This window comes from Pteropus alecto, unplaced genomic scaffold (genome assembly GCF_000325575.1).
Source record: "Pteropus alecto unplaced genomic scaffold, ASM32557v1 scaffold270, whole genome shotgun sequence".
In the NCBI taxonomy this organism is placed as follows: domain Eukaryota; kingdom Metazoa; phylum Chordata; class Mammalia; order Chiroptera; family Pteropodidae; genus Pteropus; species Pteropus alecto.
The window spans coordinates 3,386,489-3,394,835 of record NW_006430735.1 but is presented as its reverse complement, the minus strand read 5'-3'; positions in this window follow the sequence as shown (position 1 = coordinate 3,394,835).

The following is an 8,347-nucleotide window of genomic DNA, read 5'->3' as shown; positions in this document are numbered from 1 at the left end:
CCCAACTTCCAATATTATTTAACTTTGTGGTTGTCAGGATGTTTCAAAAGAGAACATCCTGTCAGTAAATCTTTTAGATTTATTCTATGTAAAATTAGAAAGGAGGGGGAAAGGGCTAAAGGGAGAGATAATATATGAAAATACTTAGGAAAGTTTCCAGCATTAATGACTGCTCAATAAATGGTAGTTGCTATTACTATAAATTTCTTTACTTTAGAGAAATAGCATCTTATTTAGGAAGGCCAGCAATGGGCCTGATTAAGTTTGCAATATTAGGGTTGGAGAGAAAGGGACAATGCTGCCAGGAGCAGTTTACTCAAGTCCTTTAGAAAAAACAATCTGATTCAATCTGCCTTTGAATTTAACCTCTAATTCTAAATAAATGGCAAAAATAAAGAGTAACCTTTTTGCAGTAATAAAAAGGAGCTTGCTTTTTTGTTTTTTAAAAAATTCAAGTAGTCAGTGATCAGTAAATATTTGTCTTTCCCAAGTAACAAGGTGCTGAATTTTAAAATATAAGTCCATCTTACTGTGTGACACTTGCCTACAATGTTCAGAGGACAACTCTTGATTTTAAACTGATTCTGCACTTTTATACCTAAAGCCTAGTCAAGTGATCAGAATCCTTTTTGTGAAAAAAAAAAAAATAGAATAAGACATTTTATCAGTAATAGTAGAGGTGGAAATACACAATACAGTCTAGAAATATGGCCATGGAAACATGTTCTACACAATTTTTCCTAAGCATGAAAAATGGAGTCAATTCATAGAAATCACATAGAGGAATAAATATTTATGCCAAAGGCAGTAAAAGATATTAATTTTACCAAGTTTTATATGATAATCATGGGAAAATGAGAGTTCTAGTTGCTTTAGGACCCATTCTCATAACTTGAATCTCCAGAGCTCAGCCTTAGACCCTACATTAAATTTCACACTGATGAGAGACCAAACACTGAGGTTCAAACATGCAAGGGAAACAAAAAGGCAGGGAGCAGGTGAGAAGATGGGCTCAAGAAGGAGCAGAGTATTCAGTTAACAATGATCAAGAGAATCATTGTCAGTTATTGTCAATGTCAAATCATCATCTCCCACTAACAGAGGTCTAGCTCAAGTCAGAAGATTTCTAATCATAAAAATACAAACTAGAAATAAAAGTTTGTAATGAAACCTGGTTGCTGGGTAATTTGTTCTAATATGTGGCTTCCAACAAGGATGCATTAAATACCAACATAAATATTGACCAATTTGTAAACTACTGCTATTTCATTTAGTGTAGATTCCAATGTCACTCTGTATATCCTAGATTGAGTATATTACTAGTAAACTGCAGTGAAAGTCCTGTGAAATATTTATATTTTCTCAATAAATACCACATTAGAATTAGTCCATCATATCAGAAAATTTCTCCCTATTCTAATTAAAGCATATTAGATATGCATGAATTAATATCAGCATGATAAATGTCAAATAAATTAATAACTATCTTCCACTAATTATATGAAGAGACAGTATAAAAATTGAAAAAGATTAAACTACGGTTTGGGAAAAGGAAGTTCTTACTTTGTTTATTCCACCATGGAGAACTGGGTTGTTGTTTTTTCTCATACTTTTGAGATTTACACAAATTTATATTACCCAAATGTTCAACAGCTCATCATTTAGTTGTGTTTTAATTCTTCCCTACTTGATTTTCCTTTGTCCTTTCTGACACTAAAGCTTGAGTCATACTGAAATCTGGATAAAACCTTTCAAATATTTTTCTAAGAATTACATTTCTAGGACCATAAACAACTCCCCCCAGCAATAATTACTTAGTAGTGTAAAAATGTGTTGTTATGGGTGGTAAAAATGTGTTGTTATGGGTGGCATTAATAACAAAAACAAAAAACACATAGAAAGTCTGTCTTGATAGTAGAACCAATTCTGGAGGTTAGTGGAAGGAAGATATAAAGTGAACATCTGAATATCAAATAAAGTTTTATAACAGTTTATCTTTGTATAAATTTTAAGCCTTGGGAAGCATTAAACATTGCACTTAAGATTCCCAACATGAGCTTCCAATTTTGCTTTTGGCTGGAAGCAAAGTCTCCACACATACAAAGTCCCATTCAACAGTCTAAAAATGACTGATCCAAGGAATGACTTATACTTATTTTTGCACACTCAAATAAAAGCTCACATATTTTTAAATATATCATTTAAAAAAATTTTACCAACTGCAAGAATATAAATGTGTTTAAGCACCCACATTGAGTATGCTAAGAATTAACTTAAATCTCAAGCTCCAAGAGATGTTTTTAAGTTCCAATCTCCTCAATTCTCTAATTGTATTTGTAATAAAGCTGTTATTATCCCTTTTAAATTGTAATAATTGCTCTAAGATATATACTTAATAATTGGTTTTGGTAATTAAGAAGCAATAAACTACCTACAGGACACTTACAGAGTTGACCTGGTTCACAGAGAATTTTTTTAATTCTTTGTACAAGGGACTGTACAAAAGAAGACACCAGGTGTGAAATATATACAACATAAATAAGGCTACTGTCAGGTATTTATAGAAATTAACTAGCCCTACCCAGGGTAGTATGCACAAATCTAGTATCTCTTAGCACTATTAACAAAATATTAGCTTATATATTTATATATTTACTTATATAAATATATAAATATTTATTTATATGAATATATAAATTTACATATTTATATATTTCACTGTAAATTCAAAAGCTCTTTTTCTTCTCAGACACAATGTTTATGAATCTAGTGATAGAACTTTGAAAGAGCCACACACAACTGTCCATTGCTAACTACAGATTTTGGAATATGAAAGCAAGTTTTGTCAAAAGTTTATCCTTGGGACAGACTCCAATTTGTAAACTTCAGCTAGTTGTATAAATTACTAAAAAGGTGACACATAGTTAATGTTACATGCTGGCATAAATTCTAAAATTTGTTTTCAAAATATAAGTATAGAACAGCTCAGAATTGCCTATAATTCCTATAAAAAGTCAGCTTCCTGCCACTTCCGAAGCTGGAGCCATTGGGAAGCTTGAAATGTACTTTAATTCTTTAGAGCAAAGATGGCCTTTTGCGGGGGTTCTAAGTGATCACAGAACACTCCCCAGAACACACACACAGACACACACACACACACACACACACCCCCCTTTCTGAATGACTTGAACAGCAAAACACCCCCTTCTCTCTCCTCCATGAGCCCTGACTCATGGTTAAGAAGTTGTGAATACACATGGCCCCCTTTCCATATGGGACTTCATGCAATAAGGGCCTGTATGAAGCTGCACCATCATTTGGTTTAAGTGAACTGGGCCCTTAGGTAACACTGCATGAACTTAAGGCACCACTTTGCTACTTATTCTCTGTGCAATCTTGGCTATGTCACTAATCTCTTAAGCCTCAGTTTCCTCCTCTCTACAAAAGAATACAATTTTAACTGTCTAATAAATATAAAAGATATGCAAGCTTATACATGCAAAATGCTTGGCACTTGATAAATGACAAAAAATAGTAATGATTATCTTTTCTGTGTGTGTGTCTATGTATGTACATATATGTACATATATGTATATAATATAGCTAAAATATATAATGTATATTTATATAAATAGGTATCTATCAATATATACTTTTATACATCTATAGCTATAATATATAAAAACATAAATACATATTATATATGTATATAAAGTATATCATATATATATAAAGTATATATATATAAAGTATATCAGTAGTAGGCAAACTTTGCTGTAAAGATCCAGATAGTAAATAGTTTGGCATACAAGAGCCAACATTCTCAGTCACATCTACTCAACTCTGGTACTGCAATGCAAAAGAAATCATAGACAATACATAAACAAAGAAGCTTGGCTGTGCTCTGGTAAAACTTAATTTAGAAAAGTAGTTGGAGGACAGTTAGGTGAGGCCTGCCGTGAGGGGTTGGGGCATCTCTGCTGCTATCTGTGAGGGAACTGTCTGCGCTCTGATTGCAGCTGTGTCAACGTGTTATAACTTTAAGACACTGATCAGAAACCATAGCTAAGAGCTAAAGAATTCTGCAGTCTGCAGATGTTTAACAAAACAATGGCCAGGTTGTATGAGTCCATCCCAAAGATGTTAAACGAGCTTACAATTACCTAATTAAGACATGCTCTGTTTTTCATTTCCTGGCCCTGGCAAAACTTCCTGACAAGTTTTTCCATATGAACTTGTATCATGGAAGAATAGTAATGTTGATTGTATGGAAAAGCAAGAGGTTATTCTGTAGTGGAAAAGTGTTGCTCCCACTGTCCTTTGTAGACTTGAGCATTTCTTTAAATAGTCTTCATTGTCAGTTTGTTACTTGTGGCAAATGGAAGAATGCAGTATGTCAAATTTCTTATTACTAGGTAATTTATTTAGAAAATATCTATCTTATGTCCCACACTTGTCTCTAACTTCGTGTTCTAGTGGGAAAACTTGGCAAAGTCAAATATCACTGTGGGTGCATCAGTGTGGGTGTAATATTTATTACTTGCTTTCTTTTTAACAGCAAGTGAGAATTTTTTAAACTTCAGAGCAAATTTTCAAAATGTAAATACTCAATCTGTTCACCAATCCTTGGCAGCTCTGATTTGTCTCACCAATAGGCTGGCCAGTATATAATTTGAGTCGTTCTGTTCTTTATAGATCTAGATGTTCTGAATATCATGCCTTTAAAGAGTGGACTTTTGGATGTTTCCTAAGGAAAAATGCAGATAAGTGGTTGTAATGTAGAGTTTAAAACCTCCTTGCAAGCACCTTGTATTATGATATCATCTTGCTGAAGACGACAAGATTTGCCCTGGATCCCTAGAGGACTAAGACTGCTTTCATTTGATTTTATTTGTGAGCTTACAAAAAGTGACTTACATTTAAAAGAAATTAAAATTTCAAAATTTTAATCTTAAATGTAAACTGAGTTAACTTTAAACATGTTTCAGAAAACAGTTTAATGATTATATCCTTGATCTCTCCACCCTCCCCCTGTACCAAAAAAAATATGTGGAGATCAGATATGACCAGTAGTTTGTAAACTCCAGTACAGTTAATATGTGTAGTATAGATACTATATATACATATACATATAGCTTGTAAATAAATATATATGATTTTTCTAAAGTTTGAGTTGGTATATTTTTGTTGGCCTGTTAAACATCTGTATGTGTGCAAGGGCCATGTGACTACTCACACAGATGAACCTTGGAGAAATGTGTCTGACTATTTTACACATAAAGAAACTTTTTTTCAAAAGACAATTTCTTCTCTTATTTTTACATAATTTGCCAAGTGAAAATATTTTCATAATCCTCTGCAGATACAAAGCTTTCTCACATTGATAATGATAATAAAACATGAATAATAATCATAGCCATAATTTTTAAACACATACTATAAGATAGGGGCTGAAATAAGACTCTGACATACGTTATAGAGATGCTAACGCTTATAGTACAAATAGATATGTCCTAAATTTACAAATGGGAAGTGTTGGTTTGATGAATAGGTACTCAAATGAAGTAAGAATTGCTGCAAGGAGCAATGATATTCTCTGTGTATACAGTCACAGAGTTTAAGAACTCTAAAATGATTAACTTACTCTCCAGATCCAAATTTGCTCTCTCTTTTCCCCTACTCATTACTCTCTTTTGCATACGAGGAAAGGTAGCCAAGAGAGGTAAAGTGATTTATCCAAGATTCCTCAGCTAGTAAAAATAAGCTGGGACTTAAATTCCTTGCAAGGTGTACATGTTATGGCAATAAATTGAGCTCTTAGTCAAATGTAATGAATGAATGAAATGAAAATTCTTCAGTCCATATCAAAACTACAAGGTTCAGTGCTTAGCTTAATTTTAGTTAGCCTAAGTTATAGAACACTTAAAACTGTACAAACATATATGGAAAAAAATCACTGTCGGATTTTACATCCTCTACAGCATCCATTTGAAAAAATATTCCCTTAAGCACACTTTTAACTTCTAACTGCATTTATTTTTCTACTTCATTCAAACAGCTGATCTCCCCATGATTAGGACCTTATGTAGAATTAATTTAGCTTCTTGGCCTGACCATCCACGCTGATCCCTCTACTCAGGTCTGAGCATCCATTCGAGGTCATTATTGTCCTTTCTTAGCACTTCCCTACCCTCTCCGGCCTCTGGCAGCGTCAGAACACCAGACCTACTTAAACTTAAGTCTCTGCAATTCGTGGCTAAGCAGATTTTGGCTGAAAATATTTCCTAACAATCTGCATGCAGCCCTTTAACATTCTGTCTTTAAAAAATACCAACACACAAAGAAAAAAATCATCATGTGGGAGAAATTCAAATATTGAATTTGTTGCCTCTTTCTTTATCTAGTGATTGAGAGTTATTCATTTCCTTGATATTCATTATGCTATTATTAATTCAAACATATCAAAAATAGTTTAATTAAAATTGAGAGAGCCCATATGATACAACGAATGGCTTAATACATTATTAATCAATAAGAAATAAATACTTCCATAAGAATTCCAGTATATTTAGTTATTAAATATATCACTGTATGAAGCACACAAAAATAATATAGACTTTGAATTTTAAATAATATTGAGAATTAATTAAGTTTTCACATGGCTTATGTTTTATTATTTAAAAAAAATTTTAACTTCCCCTATATTTCTTTTCTGATTTTTTTATCACAAGTCTGACTATTATTGTATCACAGTCATTATTTTTGGCTTTATAAACTGGGCTTTTTTTTTCTTTTTATAAAATCATCAAGTTTATTAATGTATAAACTTCATAAAATAAAATGCACTTATTTTAAGTTTTCAGGTCAATAAATTTTGGCATATGTATATATTTCTGTAAGCACCACCACAATCAAGATTTTCAACATTTCCATCATTCTAAAGTTTTCTCATGCCTCCACCAGTTAACCACTTCACCCTTATTTCAAGGGAAATACTAATCTGATTTTTATGAGTATAGGATAGTATAACCTATTCTAGAATTTCATACAAATGGGATCATATATATTATTTCGCATCTGATTTCTTTCTCATGTAATGTTTTTGAGATTTATCAATTTTTCTCGTGTCTTGGTAGTTTGTATCTTTTTATAGCTGAATAGCATTTTATTTCTAAGTTGTTCCATTTAGAGTTTGTAGAACTTCTATGCAGATTTCTAAAGTTCTTTTTCTACATATCTCCCTCCTTTCCAGAACTATGCCCTACAAATTCCACAATGAGATATCACCTTATACCTGTCAAAATAGCTATCATCGTTAAATCAATAAACAACAAGTGTTGCTGAGGATGTGGAAAAAAAGGAAGCCTTTGTGCATTGTTGGTGGAATTGCAAATTGGTGCAGCCACTATGGAAAACAGTGTGGAGGTTCCTCAAAAAATTTAAAATAGAACTACCATGTGACCCAGCAATTCAACTTCTAGGTATTCATCCAAAAAAAACTTCAAAACACTTTTGAAGTTTTGAAGATATATGTACCCCTGTGTTCATTGAAGCATTATTTACAATAGCCAAGATATGGCTATTCAACAGATGATTGTGTCCATCAACAGACAATTGAATAAAGAAGAGGTAGTACATATATGCAACAGAATATTACTCAGCCATAAAAAATAATGAAATCTCACCATTTGTGAAATAAGTCAGACAGAGAAAGACCAATAATATATGAGTTCACTTACATGTGAAATCTAAAAAACAAAATGAACAAACAAAACAGAAACAGACTCAGATACAGAGAACAAACTGATGGTTGCCAAATGAGAGAGGAATTTGGGTGAAAAAGGTGAAAGAATTAAGAAGTACAAATTGGCAGTTACAAAATAGTCACGAGGATGTAAATACAGCATAGGGAATATGGTCAATAATACTGTGATAATTATGTTTAGTGCCAGGTGGGTACCAGAATTATTGGGTGATCACTTCATAAGTTATATAAATGTCTAACCACTATACTATACACCTGAAACTAATATAATCAACTGTTCTTGAAAAATAAAATTTAAAAAACTACATCTTAAAATGTGAAAATGATAGAATTAGAAATGGCTGCATTTGCAGCCATTAAAAAATAATTGATGAAAAAAATTAAATGAAAGTTTGATAGGCAACTTATATATGAAAGAAACAGACTGTCACCATGTGAATTTCAATGATGAATTAATAAAGTAGGACAATCAATAAATACATGCTTCCTGACACGAACCATATGCAGCATCCAGTACCACTTGTAAAGTTTCTTTTCCAAATAAGTTGAATCTAAATCTAATCAAAACTTTAGTGCTAACTC